Source organism: Pongo abelii, chromosome 18 (assembly GCF_028885655.2).
Source record: "Pongo abelii isolate AG06213 chromosome 18, NHGRI_mPonAbe1-v2.0_pri, whole genome shotgun sequence".
Taxonomy (NCBI): Eukaryota; Metazoa; Chordata; class Mammalia; order Primates; family Hominidae; genus Pongo; species Pongo abelii.
In genome coordinates this window covers 48,515,616-48,531,234 of record NC_072003.2, presented here as the reverse complement: position 1 = coordinate 48,531,234, position 15,619 = coordinate 48,515,616, and the positions used below count along the sequence as shown (strand labels likewise).

The following is a 15,619-nucleotide window of genomic DNA, read 5'->3' as shown; positions in this document are numbered from 1 at the left end:
GTGGTACGATCTTGGCTCACCACAACCTCTGCCTCCCAGGTTCAAGCAATTTTCCTGCCTCAGCCTCCTGAGTAGCTGGGATTACAGGCACCCACCACCACGCCCAGCTAACTTTTTATATTTTTTAGTAGAGACAAGGTTTCACCATGTTGGTCAGGCTGGCCTCGAACTCCTGACCTCAGGTGAGCCACCGGCCTCGGCCTCCCAAAGTGCTGGAATTACAGGCTTGAGCCACCATGCCCAGCCTATGGTTATGTTTTTTAAAGAGTCTTTTTATTTTTGAGATGTGGCTGGAATATTTACAGATGAAATTATGAAATGTCTGGGATTTGTTTCCAAATAATCCATTATGTGTGTAAAGGTGGGCAGGATGAAGAGGCAGGTAAGATTATAAAGGGAAAAAAACTCACTAAGGAGTTGATAGCTATTGAAGTGGATAATGGGTATGTAATTATTTTTCCTTATAACTTTGTTCCTGCTGTGGTAGCCACCTACTCTGATTAGGATTCCTCCTGGATCCCTCCCCTCCTCTCACCCCCACATCCAATCCATCAGCAGGTCCTGAAAACTCTACACTTAGAGCATGTCTCAGGCCTTCTCTACTCCTTTCCCCAGCTACTACCCTAGTCTCAGCTGGATCATATCAGTAACCTCTAACCAGACTTCCTGCCCCATTCCTGTCACAAGGAACAAAGCAAGTATAAAGAGAATAACTTCATTTGAACCTGAAGGATGAGAAGTTTGCCAGATTGGCTGGGGTGGAGGCATTCCTGGCCAGGGGAGCACGATGTATAAACGCATGGTGGTGTCTATCAGCACCATGTGGTTGGTGCGGAGAGGGCAAGCAGCTCCGTGTGAATGGAGTTCAAGAAGCAATGAGATATAAGGCTGGAGAGCAAGACACAGGATGAGGGACAAAATGCCTTGAACGCCACATTATGTTTCCCTGTTAATCCAAGGGCAATAGCCACTCATGGAGGAATTATCTACAGAAACTGACATGATAAGATTTGCACATTCAAGAAAGAACTCTGGGGGCAATGCAGGGGAGGTTGGGCTGGAGGTTCCTGAATTTGGAACTCAGAGGCCAATTAGATTACTGCAATCCTTCAGATGAGACAAAATAAGTGACTGCACTAGCAAGATGGCAGCAGGAATAGAGAGGCAGGCAAGGTATTTGTTGGGCAAATCAGTGAGATTTGGTGATTGACTGGATGTCCAGCCAGTGAGCAAGGAATCTAGCTCCTGGTGGGATGTAAAGTCATCAACGAGGATATTGCAATGAGAAGGAGATGAGAGTTTTGAGGGAAAGGGATACAATGAGTTAAGTATTGCACATGTCGGTTGGTGGGAAATCCAGGTGGAGGTATCCAGCAGGCAGCTGGGTATTTGAATCAGGCTGAATAAGAGGATCTACATGACAAACATTTATTTTTATACACAGCATGTAGTCCAAAGGAAGATATTAAAAGAAACTGATTTTAGCAAATTCCACAGCAAAACGGCAACAACAAAGAAGCAATTTTAAGTAGTAAGTGTGGAAGCACTTGAGTAGTTTTAAAAGTAGGCACCTGAACTGGTGTTTTAACAATCTTTCAACTTCCTTCCCCCTTCTTTACTCTGTTCCTACTTTCTGTTCCCTCCCTTCCTTCTTTCCCCTCTTTATGCATTTTATTTTTTTATATTTTATTTATGATTTTATTTTTAAGAGATGAAGTATCGCTCTGTTACCCAGGCTGGAGTGCAGTGTCTTGATCATAGCTCCCTGCAGCCAGTACTCCTGGGTTCAAGTGATCCTCCCGCCTCAGCTTCCCAAGTAGCTGGGACCACGACAGGCTAATTTTTGTATTTTCTGTAGAAACAGGGTCTTGCTATTTTGCCTAGGCTGGTCCTGAACTACTGGCCTCAAGTGATCCTCCTGCCTTGGCCTCCCAAAGTGCTGGGATTAAAGGCATAAGCCACCACACCTGACCTCTTTCTGTATTTTAAGATAGTATTTATGAAAGAGTTTACCATATGCCAGATGTGGTTCGGCAGACATAATGATGAATAAAAACTGGATCCGAATACAATGGATTTGACATATGCCCTCACAGACCTCAGTCTTGTAGGATAGACATTAAACAAATGCTCAAAAAATAATTGCTTAATTACCAACTGTGGATATCTTAAGGACAGGTGCATGGCAAAGTTATCCATACACAAGGGACCTTAAGGAAGGTTTCACTCATAAAGTGTTGATTTAACAGAGAATGATGAATAGGAGATTTTACTAAGTGAAGGGGACTGGAAAAACCTTCCAGGCAGAGACTTAGCATGTGCAAGAGCTCAGGGACAGGGGAAAGCAGCGAAGAATTGGAAGAAGACCGATTGGACTGGGGGTCAGAGACAAAGGGGAGCTTATTATAAATAAGACGAGCTGGAGAGGCAAGTGGGGTCAGCCCATGCAAGACCTTCTAGGCTATAGGAAAAGTGTTGTCTTTCCTGAGTGGTAAATAGGAAGCTATTGAACAATTTTAAGGAAGGAGTGATATGATCAGATTTGCATTTTAAAAATGTAACTCTGCTGTGTAAAGAACTGATGGAAGGGCTTCAGAATGGATGATGGGAAACCAACTGGAAGGCTACTACAGTGACCTAGGAGAGATGACGGTGGTTGGATAAAGTTGTGGCAATGAAGATATAAAGAAGTAGATGGATTCATTCCATAGTGTATGTATGTGCATGTGTTTTTTAAGGAGGTAACATCTGTGATGAATAGGCTATGGGTGAAGGAGACAGCTGCCAAGGGTAGGCATTTGTATTCATCCAGTATGGATATTTGCCATAGTAGTGGAGACAAAGGTTTAGGGTCTTGTAGGAAAGCTATGGAAAAGAAGGATGGAAGAACTCAGTCAAATGGCTATGTGTTATTCTGGAACAAATTCCTTGCCCTCCAGGAACTTAGAATCTACTAAGATGAGCCTGGTACGCAAAAGCCAGCTCATTTACAGTACTTGGGATCAGAGGAGTACAGGCTATTATGAGGGATACTGACACCATGTGATCTAGGAGTCAAGAGAGGAGAAGAGCCAGGGTGAGCCAGGTCAGGGATTTCTTCCTGAAGGACAAAGCACAGAGAGGCAGCTTTCAAAATCCTTGCAACACATCCCTAAAATCCATATAGAAAACTCTGTGTGTTTGGTGTAATACTGGAAACAAGTATTTCTTTTTCTTTTTCTTTTTCTTTTTTTTCTGAGATGGAGTCTCACTCTGTCGCCCAGGCTGGAGTCCAGTGGTGCAATCTCGGCTCACTGCAAGCTCCACCTCCTGAGTTCACGCCATTCTCCTGCCTCAGCCTCCCAAGTAGCTGGGACTACAGGTGCACACCACCAAGCCTGGCTAATTTTTTTGTATTTTTAGTAGAGACGGGGTTTCACCATGTTAGCCAGGGAAACAAGTATTTCTTATGTTCACATTAAATATCAGTTATATTCATTTCATGACACTCTTTCTAACAAAAGCATACACACTCTGCTCCTGGCAAACAATTGATGGCTACAAATGCCAAAAATCATACCTAGGAATTTCAGATATTTATTGTTAGTTGATTCCTTCATCCTTTTTTTTAAAAAATAAGAAAGCAAATTCCTATTTTGGTAGGACAGTGGTAAATCAGAAATGTACAATTAACACTTAAGTAAATAGATAGAAGTGGCTCTAGAGTCCCCTGCGAGTGGCTGTCATGATACACCACCCAAGTTTACAGCTTTGCAAATGGGTGTTGTTCTCCCAGAGTGAGATACAAAGTGCACTTTCTGTCTTGGGCTTGAAGACCCAAGGGCTGCCTGGACCTTGAAGGAGAAGTAGAGTACATACTGTTCCAAGACCACATCCTCAGCAATCCCTGAGGACACAGCTTGTAATCATGTGGTTAGAAAAATCTTGCTTTTTCTGGCATATTGTTAATATTGAGGGGGGACCAAGGGAAGTGGGCACACAGAAAGGGTGACTTTTGCCCTTTGCTGTGTACTTCTCCATCATTTGCATTTTAAAAATAATTCTATTACCACAATTTTTTTAAAAAAAGAAAGGTGAACATTCTTTTATCTAAATAACATGATTACCTCAATTCTCCTAGTTGAGGTTTATGGGAAAACAATCAGTTTCCATATTCTGTAAAGGAACCCACCATCTATGCAAAGACAAAGATGAAGCTTTCTCCTCGGCATGCTTTTCCAAAGTAAATGGTTATTTTAGCACAAGTTACCAGATGCTTTGAAAGAATCAGGGATTACAGTGCCTGAATCTTTGGGGAGACCTATAGCTACTGGTAATTGTGTAGGGCTCAATTTTATGACCATTCTTCTATCTGCCTTATTTAGGAGGCAAGATATTAATGAAGAGGAGGCAGAGATGAGCAGCAGGAGATCTCGTGTGCTGATACAAATCCTAAGAGGATTTCTACATGGAGACTTGCAAAGGGAGATTCTTGACATTGTGTTTGTGCAGGTCACGTCACATCCTCTTTTCCCAAACCCAGGAAGGAAAAAAATGAATTTTTGGCTGGCATTTGCTAACCTTTAATGGTACAAATTGTTGAACCATATGATAGAGCATTCTAAATAGCAAACGAGGGGAAAATAGCAGCTTGTTAAATTCAATAGGAGAAGGACACTTTAAGATCACATCGATCTTGTGGGCTCAGGTACTTAAAATGTGAAGTGACATCCCCAAAGGAGATATTGAATAAAATGAATAGAAAAATACTGGTGACATATGATGAAGCCTCATGGGCAGCCTGTCTTCTACTTGTTCCTCCGGATCCACTGTCTGCCCTTCTTCAACATACTCTGCTCATTTTGAGGAGTGGGGCTCCCTGGCCCTCTGGCTTCCGCATGGGGCTTGTGGGAAGCCTCAGCAGGGGACCATAGGGAAGGAAGGGGGAATTGAAGCACTTACTCCCTACCGAGGAATTGCCCAGTGCTGGCTGTGTCTTTCTAATGCAGTCTCGGCTCCTGCCAGGGACCTCTCCACACACACAACCCTGTGTCTGTCTCCAGGTCTGGTAACTGCCCCGCTCCTTGCCCCTTCAGGCCTGGGGTGGTAAAAGCTCCCCAGTGTTACCGGCCCTGGAGTGCAGCTGTTCCTGGTGGCTTCCCTGCACCCTGCCCATCCTTTGTAAATGTTCTCTTTATTCAATTCTCCTCAAGTTACTCAATTTGAGCATGCCATGCGTTTCCTGCTAAGTCTCAGACATACCATCAAAGGAAGCTCTTAACCAGGGTTCTGGTGTTCTGAAAGAAAGTTCTAGTGGACATCTGTCACTCTTTTTGCACCTTCTGTCACCTCAGCATCTGAGCTGAATCTGGGGATTTCCCACCTCAAGAGTATATGTATGTATGTATTAATTTATTGGTGGGGTGGGAACAGGATCTCACTCTGTTGCCCAGGCTGGAGTGCAGTGGCACCATCACAGCTCACTGCAGCCTCAACATCCTGGGCTCAAGTGATCCTCCTGCTTCAGCCTCCCCAGTAGCTGGGACCACAGGTGCACACCACCATGCCTAAGTTTTTTTTCTTTTTATTCTTTCTATAGAGATGGGGGTCTCACTTTGTTTCCCAGGCCGGTCTTAAACTCCTGGCCTCAAGTGATCCCCTTGCTTTAGCCCCCCAAAGTGCTGGGATTACAGGTGTGAGCCACCATGCCTGTGCCCAGCCACCTCATGAGTCTTGATGGGGTGGCAGAGACCAACAACTCCACAGAAGCCAGATGCTTGCTTTCCCAGCCTCTCCTGCAGCTAGGGCTTGGGCATGTGATCCAGGCTCAGTCAATCAGATGGCACTGACTCTTGGCATGACATGGGGTTAAGGAGGGGCTGCAGGGAATCCATTTGGGCTGGGATGGCAGCTGCACTGGGAGCAACATCAGTTTCCAGAGGGAGCAGCAGAATCTGGCATCAGGCTTGGGGTGTGGTAGGTGCAACCAGACTGCACCCAGCAGCAGTGGCAGAATGGGTTCTCTGTGGAGAATCTGTGTATTGCTCCTTCTTCTGAGGCCACCAACATCTGCCTCCATGAACCTCTCAGAGCCTGTGAGCAACTCAACAGCCTTGAATTTTTTCCCTTCCTGTTTGAATGAGCCAGGGTTGTTTCACTGCTTGAACTAAGAGCCGTTCCTGAAATGAAAACTAAGCCACATCTTTTTGACCCAAAGATTCTGGCATCCTAAAATACCCATCTCATTTTAAGTTAAAAATAAATCCATGTTTGAGCATCTACTGTTTCAGTTACTGTGCTAGGTGTTACAAAGCTAACTAAGAGTGACAAGTAAATAACTATCATCACCATGATAAACAGAGAATGGAACCTTGGTTTTTGGAATACAGACACAAAATGATTAATTCTGCCTGGAAGCATTTTGGAACATTTCAGAGAGGTAGGGAGCTGGGCCAAGAGAAGAGCACAGGCAAGGAATGGTGGTGTGAAGTTGCCTGGTGTGTCCTGAGAAGAAAGATGGGCTAAGAAGGACTGGGGTAGAGCAGAGAAGGGGGTCACCGGAGGTGAGGCTGGGAAAGTGAGCCAAGGCTCAAATGCAAACTGTCTGAACTTCATTTTCTGTGCAAGCAGGAGAAGCTGCTGACATGGGTTTGGAAGATGGACTGAAGCGGGAGAAAAATGGAAGCAAGAAACCCTCTCACAAGAGACTATAACCACAGCCAAGTCCACGAGATTGAAAAGCAAAGCAGATATTTGAAAAATATTTAAAGAGATGTGAGGGGTAGGACAGGCACAGTGGCTCATGCCTGTGGTCCCAGCACTTTGGGAGGCCGAGGTGGGCAGATCACGAGGTAAGGAGATCAAGACCATCCTGGCTAACATGGTGAAATCCCATCTCTACTAACAATACAAAAAATTAGCCAGGTGTGGTGGCACGTGCCTGTAGTCCCAGCTACTCAGGAGGCTGAGGCAGGAGAATCGCTTGAACCCGGGAGGCGGAGGTTGCAGTGAGCCGAGATTGTGCCACTGTACCCTAGCCTAGGCAACAGAGCAAGACTCTGTCTCAAAAAAAAAAAAAAAGAAAGAAAGAAAGAGAGAGAGAGATGTGAGGAGTTGCTGCACTGCTGGGTGTGGAGAGCCGAGGAGGATTCAAAGATGGTCCTGAAGTCCCAGCTGAAAGAAGTAGGCGGCAGCGATGTTTTTAATATTGTAAATTCATCACGTAGCACAGGTTTGGGGTGGAGAAAGAAAAATGGCATTGGCTTTAGGCATGCCCAGATCTTTCCTCATCTTAGGCATTTGCTAATACATGCATTTTCTAAGCTGATGTCTTGCGTTTAATCACTGCTCCATTCAAAAGAAAGAAGGAGGTTGTTTCAAACCTAGTTGATATCATTTGACTTCCTTGCTACTCACAGGGCTATTTTATTTGAAACAGGTATACCACAGCCTTAAATTGCAAGTTAATCCAGGATGTTCCTAGGTTGGCAGTTAGGAACATATAATTCTTTGGAAGGGCTAAAAGTCAGCTCTTTAAATTCTCTCCATATGAACCTTCTCTCCACCTTAGGGTGGATCCACTTATTTAGTCCACTGCCAGTACCACACTATAACCTGGGTGGTCACTGGACTCCAGAAACAACAGTAGCCCTCTCTCTGTTCTGTCTGTTGTTGACTATCTCTATTCTGTTCCTGACCCTGATTTCTCCTGCCAAGCTCAATTTTGACAGCTGACAACGGCAAGCCATGGCTTCCCAAAACATTATTTTTAGGTCAACTTATAAATTTCAAGAACATATTTGGCTCCGCTTCCTGTGGTACTAAGCCTACTTCTTGATAGCATTTGCCTTTGTTGTAAATAGCAAAGTTCTTCTAGTTGGCTTTTTGCTAAGAAGTGTGTGGATGTGGCGTGTGACAACATCTTTAGCTTGGATTCTAGAAAGGCACTACCATTGTGCATTTGGCTAAAGGAAACACATTTTACCCGTGAATGCCTTCCATTTACAAATGCTCAGCTAGCACACAAAGCTAAGGCCATGCAATAAGTACTATCCTACAATGTTACTCATTTCTGAAAGCACAAAATGATGACTGGTATAGCTTTGGAGATGTTTTCTGGAAACCAAATAAAGGAACAGCTCTTTGTTATTCCACACCTACGAAGTCAGAAGATGCACAGTCTTATTCATGTTTGAACAAGCTTCCTTCTTGAACAATCATCTATAAAGTGATGTGATTCTCTACTAGACCAGGAACTCCTTGAGGACAGAATGAGGTTCTAATCCATATTCTAAATCCACACCACCTGGCACAATGCATGTTGCATGGTTAGGGTCAACTAAGAGTTGGTTGAATTAATCAATAACACACAGCAAGAGAATTCACAAAGAGAGGGGAGTAATCCCCCCAGCCTCAATCACTCGCAAGTGGAATCGCTGGGCACTGGTAGTGCCTGAGACAGAGCTGAATGTAATGTGAACATTTCAAATGAACAGGAAAACTAGACTCACGGATAAGCAGTGTAGTCATCAAGACAACACTGTCTTGGAGGTTTTTCTGAAGTTATAACCATGCTACATAAGCAATAAATTATGAAGGCTGAGCATGTGAATAAAATTTAATGTTGTCATAAATTTTATAACAAAGTTAATCTGACACATTTAATGACATGCATAATCATTAGTATGCAGCACTGTAATCAGACATTGATAATAAGCAGTTCACACCAGTGACTGTAAGAGTCTTTGTGTTCAGCCAAGCTAACTGCTTGGTATATTTTTCTCCCTTCTTAGTCGTTAGTTTTCCATACCTACAATAACTATCAGTGGTGATGGGCTTCTCTGACCATGTGAATAATTTAATCCTCAATGCACAGATACAGAAGCCCTTGCTGAAGACAGCGTCGAGCAGAGAAGGCTGTCTCCACTCCTTCCACCTGAAACACCTCTGCAGATGGATATGGGAGCTCTGCCTACAGCCCTTGGACCTAACAACTTCAGTGTGTTCCAGTGAGTGTCTGGACCTCGGCCTGAAAGATTTTTCCGAAACTAAAGAAAATTTCTCTGACCTAAAGACCTTAACCTCCACCCCAGAAACTCTCACTAAGGACTACAGGGAACTGGTGGGGAAAAATCCTCATCCCTTACTCCTCAAGGCACAGGGCAGTAATGCTGAGGCTTGTGCGCCACACTTGCTCCCAGAGGTCCTCAACGGGCTACCCGCGGTGAATGCCCTCCTAACACGCCCCTTGACGGCCTTCCTTTCCTTGCCTCACTTCTCCACTCTCCTACCAGAACTGTAGGGGTCACATCCCAAATATACTACTGGCACTTGAATCCCGGTCTCCAGGTCTGTTTCTGGAAAAACCCAAGTAAGACATTGCCCCAGTAATGGGGCTAGATGTCTGAGGCTTCCTCAAGCATCTACCTGGAAGGCTCTTACTGCTCTACACACATGCACATACCCACACGTCAGTACAACCAGTCACATCTAAGCTCCCCGAGTATCAGCCTGTTGAAGGTAGCAGAGAGCTGCACTATAAGCCAAGGCTGCTCCCAAGAGCCGCTCCATCACTGAATTGGCGCCCCAGCAAGATGAAGGAATGTAATCATTGGAAGGATGGAGAATGTTCTCTGAATCACTGACAAGTTGGAAGGGGTGGAGGGCAAGAGTCCACCTGGTGGAGAGATGGAAAGAGCGAGAGAGCCTGGACTGATAATGCCATTGCTTAGAAAAGGCTGCTCCAGATGCCATATCTACAGCAATTGTACAGCCCAAACATCTCTGAGCAATAGGTCTCTGGTAGTCTTGATGTCTAGACCAATGATTCCCAGTTCATTCTTCTCTGGGAAGGAGCCAGGATAGTCCAGAGACTCTCATTCTGCTGTTAGATTAAAAGGGTTAGGCACAACAGCCTTGGCAAAGTCACAAGAGCACATTCACACTAAAGTGTAAATGACTCACAACTCCTTTTCTAATTTTAGGTTGGGGAGGTGCTTTAGAACATAAGGGGGAACTAAAGAATATTCCTGTTACATATAAGGCAGAGAAAAGGGAAACTAGTGGTGACAAGACAAATAATCTCTTTGACATTTGGCTGGCTCTACCTATTACAGCTCTGGGGGTGAGGTGGGAACAAAAAGACGCTGTGTAAAGAAGTATCTTATGCCATCCGTGCTGTAGTGAGGTGCAGTTTAGAGGGGCCACTGATCAAGCAGAGACCCAGAGAGTGTTTCGTTCCAAGCCAGAAACAGAAATGTATAAAACACAGCCTTTCCAGCATCAGAAATGAGTAGTGGTAGTGGAGAACTACCCAAAACAGGAAAGAGGACCACGTGAGGTAGTGTCAAGACCCTACATTCCAGTGCCTCTGCTCATGACTGTAATTTTGGGTAGGTCACTTAAAGTCTCTGGACCTCAGTTTTGCCATCTGTGAAATAGGGATAATACTATCCAGCATAAAATTGGTTATGAGGCTCATGTAGGGCCTGCCTGGGATGATGTGTTGCTAATGGTTAAGAACACAACTTCTGGGGTCTGACTGAACAGGCTGAAATCCCTGCTTAACACGTTCCAGCAGAGCCCTGGGTGATCTATTTAACTTTTGTTTTCTCACCTGTAAGCTGAGACGAAAGTACCCACTTTACAAGATTATTCCAATAATTAGTTGAAATAATGCATGCAGAGAATTAGGCATGGTACTTGTTATTTGTTAAACTAGCTATTAAAATGTGTAAAATATAAAGTATTGTATGGATTTTAGGACAATGCAAAGACTCTTTGCTTGCTGCAATAGTTCGGGGCCCTTTCAGATGGCTAAAGGCAGAATTTGTATGTGTAAATATGGTGTGCTTGTCTCTGCTCTGGATACTGAGGGCTTACCCTGTTATTAAACTTGTTTAGTAAATGTTGAACTGTCATGAGGCCTAACATTTAGTTCTAGTTATTAGATAAAACATTTGCTTTGAATGGTATTTGAATTGCCAGGTTCTAGATTATTCTGGTTGACAAACTCTTCGTATTTTATAAAGAGGCTAAAATTGGTATGCTATCACAGAACAGATGTGCCATTTTCGAGGTATATTAAACCATGATTCACTGTAACATTGTTCCTACTGGCAACAAATTCAGAGCAGGCTGGACTTTATTTGGTGAAGAAACATTGAGTGGAAGAGAAAGGACATTATTTTATGTATTTACATTTTCAAATTACTGTGGCTTAAACCTGTTCAGCCATCATTACCCACCTTCAGTCTGCTAAATAAATGATTCAGTACATTTCCAATTTATAGAATTTTTTAACAAAAGAAAATGTAATTTGATAGCCAAATCAACATTAAACATTATACATTTAAAAAACCACAGGCAAAGACACAAACATGATGACACTAACTTTTGTTAAAGTATGCTTACCTATGGTTTCCTCTGAGGCACGTTCTTTCATGCTAAGCTTCCAACATAATATGAAAATGAAGGAGATGCATTTTGCAAAGCAAAACACACCTTAAGCAAAATACTATACTTCTCAAATTAACACTGTTACAAAGTTTTAGAATTTAATAAGTTCATTAATTTAAAAGTTTGGATGTCTGAGTCCTTCTATCCCAAAACAAGATCTTGGAGGGACTTCCACAGCCATGTAATACCATGGTCACATGACCCTTTCCAAAACTATTAATCTGAATATACCATATGAGGATAAATCCATCTGTTTGAAAATATTTAGGAAAATGAGCTTGGTATTTATAAAATGAAGCTCTCTTTGGGTGGTATCCTAGGACATGTCAAGCCAATCAGCCTGTAACCGTGAAAAAAGCATTGGTAGGTACAAAAGTGGGGTGGGAGAGGAGTGACTTCACCTTGTTAAGTGATGGGAAAGAAACAGTAATAGCGTTATCTCAATAAAATGTGATTTAAAAATATTTAAAATACTAAATCACTGAAATGACAAAGAAATATAAATCATTCAGAAATAAACTCATTAGGTCATCAAATCCTGTTAAATCTGCAATTGGGAAGAGCAAGGTGTACAATCCATACATTTAAACTCATGGGCTCACTTTGCACAACGTCAATTTACTCCTTAATATGTTATTAATACGCATTTTCCAAAAGGATGTATTAGTAAATTGTACACATCTACTTCTTGGCAACATCATATAACCTGGTACAACATAAGCATTCTACTTATAGTTAAGAAATGTGGATGGTGTGAAAATTAGAAAAATAAATGCCCTATTATGTTGTGGTCAGGTTTAAGGCATGTGAATTTTATCTTCATACAAAAGATTAAAATCTAGATATTAAAAAGTAGTGCAGTTATCAGTGATGCTGCCTCAGTTCCCAAAATGTCACATCACAAAAATATCCTGTAATTGCCTGTAGTTTATTCCTTGGCTTTCCTCTTTTCTCTCTGCATCTTTGTAACAATTTTTTAAAAGTGGAAATATAATTGTTGGCAATGCTAACAGCTGTAGAAACGATTACAAGGTGTGGAAAAGCATAACAGGAATGTCAAAAATCTGTTTCTGGCAGTAATATATATGGAACATTGTTCAGGACAAAAGAGGAGAAGGAAGAAAAAAAGGAGAGGGGTTTATCATCTCTAAGAATTTTCCAACTAAACCTCATTGCTTAATAGGAAAAAAAGATTCCATATTTAAAGTTAAGTCACTGCTAACTACTAGCTAAAGCATGACATCACTAGCATTGGAGTCAGTGGAAGTGTGTTTTTGAAGGACAGTGTTGCAGGAGAATCTGGACAGGCTTTTAGAGCCAGGAGAGAGAAAATAATTCTACCTCTGACAGTTGAAGGACCTTAGGCAAATCAGTTTACCTCTGCTAGACTACACTCCAAAATGTGGACATTCAAAAATTTGATATTAATAACCACATGAAAGTCACGTGTTGAGGTGAATATGTATTTGTTGGTGAAAGATATGTTGGTTTTTAAACAGACAGCACTCTGCAATTGTAGGCTATTGTTTTGTTTTGCCAGTTGTCAAATTCTATCCAGCTATACACACTTGTGTGGTCTCCTAATGGTGTTTTTCCAATGGCTAAAGGTTTATCAATAAGACAGTTTTCCTAATGGAATTAACCCGATGCTTTTCTTAAACACGTAACCTTGAGTTCACCTCACAAAACAATGCTTTGATTAGAGCAATGCATATAATAAAGGTTACCCTAGTTTCTTAGACACTAGACATCATTCACAAAAAGAGAACTGCTTTTGAAAGGGATGTATTTGCACTGGAAAGAATAGTTTTCTACTTCTAATTATAAATGATTTATTGGTGAAAGCAAAACAACAGCCTGTCTGAGAGGCACTTCTATGAGCATCCTCACGTGTGATTTGCAAGGCTGAAGAAGAGGGAAAAATGCCTCATTTGTACCAATGGTGAGAAAACACCAAAAGTACAAAGCAGGTTTCCAAAAATCATACTCATAACCAAAGACAATAATAAAGCGATGTGTTGACATATACCCTATAAGTCTTCCTCCATAAATAGTTCATAGAAATTTTGTAATTTCTGTAAATGCATCCTATAATAATTTTACATCTTGCTTTTTTTTACATTTAATATCAAGTAGATTTCTAAAGGGCAATTATTTGAAAATTATCTCAAATACGTGGGGAAATATACATCAAATGAAAAAATGCAGTGAGCGAGAGATATCATGAAGCGCCTCAAATATTTCTCATCTCATTGGAGAAAAACAAACATGTTCTCATTTAGAATGAGTGGGAGTTACCAAACTAATTTAGGCCTCTATATTTAACTTCTAGTCAAAATAGGTAGCTCTATCTAGCAACACTATTATGGGGAACAAAAGAAAAAATTAACTCTCTAAATTTGCAGTAGGGTCTTTTCTTCAGAAGTACCAAATCCCATCTATTACGAGCTCCATGCTTCACGCCTAAAATGGATCTCCCTGAAGCAATGACAGAATTTTTGCCATGTGACTAGGATAGAAACACCACTTTGGTTGCACAGTGAGACATATGCTCTAAAGAAAACTGGTTCAAAAAGGCAAGTGGGTTTCTACAGAATAAATGAGAGCCCTGTCAATGGCTTCATCTTCAGGGCTTTGTGTCTGTGCTTGTGTGGTGGCTCTTGTTTCATGTATGGATGATGGTGGCACACAGTTTTCATAATTCCTTAATGAACTGCTATAAATTTGTTTTTGGTATTCTAGAGAGTCCTAACTTCAGCTTCTGGGCAATGCTGAGGAGGCACCCTATATTCTAGACTTACCTTTTGCAAGGTGTACTCTCAGCATTGTGGGCGATTTCCATGGGAGAATATTCTATTTAAAGAACTACTGTCCCAGCATAAAACAAAAAATCATTTATGAAGATGCAGGAGACTTGGAAAGCTCTCAATTATGTTTGCACAAGCACAATGTCACAGCCTCCTTTCCCCACTCCACAAGGGAGTCAGGAAGAGAGTACTCAGCTGTGAGAAAAGACATACAGAAGAATTCATGTAGTCATCAGAGTGAGGACATGGCTGATCCCCCAAGGAGGATGTGTCATACACTTCATGAGCCCAAGAGTGTGCTGTAGGGTCTGAAGGGCAAGATGCTGGTTCACTGATGTAAAGGAGAGGGAAAAAAGCTTCAACCAACTAGAAAAACAGTCTCTATGCATGCTATTTTTGATTTCAAACACAGGTATCAATTCCTTCTCTCAGAGAGTCCATTTTAAAATAGGATATGTTTTTAAAGGAATATTTAAAGGACACATTAAAATCTATTTAAAAAACTTTTCAAAAGAAACAAAAGGTATGAATTTTATTTAATCCTTGAGGAAATGGTTCTTTTCTCATCCACATAAATCATTCATTTTGTTTTTCTTTATCTCCTTTATTAATCTACATTAGAAAAATAAACTTTTCATACACTAAGAACAAGGAAACCACTCTCAATTGACAAAATGTACCAATCCAACACAATGATTACTTTCACCTTTAATTTACAGGCAGCCAGATTCAAAATCCTTAAAGTTGCTTAAACTTAAAAATAACAGTGACAACCTAAAAGGTATAATGTTGATTGGAACAGACATTTAAATTGGAAAATTGATGATTTTCCATTTCCAATTAAATCTCTAGATAGAAATGAAAAAAATTAAAAATCATATTTAAGAAAAGCCAAATCTTGGGTTGTGAGGTATCCTTTTAAGGATGTTTCAGCAGAAAAAAACAAAGGCTCTCACAATTGTGTAGCTGCCTGGATTAGGTGGGTATCCTGATCAAGGAGATGGGGGATGATTTGGCTTCAGTATTCCAATGATAAAGTTTATAATGAGAATAACATGTTGCTACAAAATCCAGTCTCTTCCTCAGATGCCTTCCACAGAGGGCAGGAAGCTTTGTCAGTTTTGTTTGCTGATGATGCCTGGTTCCGCCAACAAATAACACCTGTCACATGGTGGGTAGTCAATATACATTTGTTGAATAAATACGAAAAAAAGAAATGTACAGTATGTTTGTGAAGCCAACTGTGTATGCATTGCTATTGAGGTACACAGAGTCTTTGTTTTAAATTTGAGAATGAGGACTTTCAATGGAATTTATCTATAAAAATGAAAGAAAGACATTACTGTCTGGACTTTTGTACAGCAAGAGAAGAAAAA

At 41.4% G+C, this 15,619-nt stretch overlaps 1 long non-coding RNA gene across 5 annotated transcripts in view; it reads right to left on the bottom strand.

Moving 5' to 3' along the window:
• Positions 1-15,619, bottom strand: part of LOC103892666 (uncharacterized) — a 66,405-nt gene that overhangs the window by 43,181 nt on the left and 7,605 nt on the right. For 3 of the 5 annotated variants that reach the window (XR_008514546.1, XR_002911805.2, XR_008514544.1), the window contains exon 5: positions 8,527-15,404. The exons of 1 other annotated variant lie outside the window; for it this stretch is intronic. This is a non-coding gene — a long non-coding RNA (uncharacterized LOC103892666). Of the gene's footprint in view, positions 1-8,526; positions 15,561-15,619 lie in introns of those variants that run through there. One more of the 5 variants, XR_008514543.1, reaches the window with a different exon arrangement.